This window comes from Tupaia chinensis, unplaced genomic scaffold (assembly GCF_000334495.1).
Source record: "Tupaia chinensis unplaced genomic scaffold, TupChi_1.0 Scaffold000578_2, whole genome shotgun sequence".
Classification (NCBI taxonomy): domain Eukaryota; kingdom Metazoa; phylum Chordata; class Mammalia; order Scandentia; family Tupaiidae; genus Tupaia; species Tupaia belangeri.
This window is the reverse complement of record NW_006160094.1, coordinates 8064925-8065393: the sequence shown is the minus strand read 5'-3', so window position 1 is coordinate 8065393 and position 469 is coordinate 8064925.

Below are 469 nucleotides of genomic sequence, written 5' to 3'. Positions count from 1 at the left end.
ATACCAGACCTTTCAACAGAAACAATGCAAGCAAGGAAAGAATAGGAAGACATATTGAAAGTGTTAAGAGAAAAAGAATTTCAACCAAGATTATTATATCCAGCAAGATTATTCTTCACATGGGAAAAAAATTATTAAAATCTTCTCAGACAAACAAAACCTAAAAGAATTTGCTAACACCAGACCAGCACTTCAGGAAACTCTAAAGAGAGGGAACCAGAAATTAGTGTAATGGCTATGTCGCTGGACTCCCAAGTAGTCAACCTCTCACGTCCCGGACCCAGTGGCTTAAAACTCACGCCGGGCACGTGTGCATGCGTGCCCAAGATCCCGAGAGGAGAATAGAAGAGAAGGGATTGCGGTGTGACCATCTCCCCTGGGGGATGATTTCTCGCTTTCTGTCTCTCTGTTTCTGTCTGTCTGGCGAGCGCATGCGCCCTATAGTGAAAACCTCTCTCAAAAAAAAAAA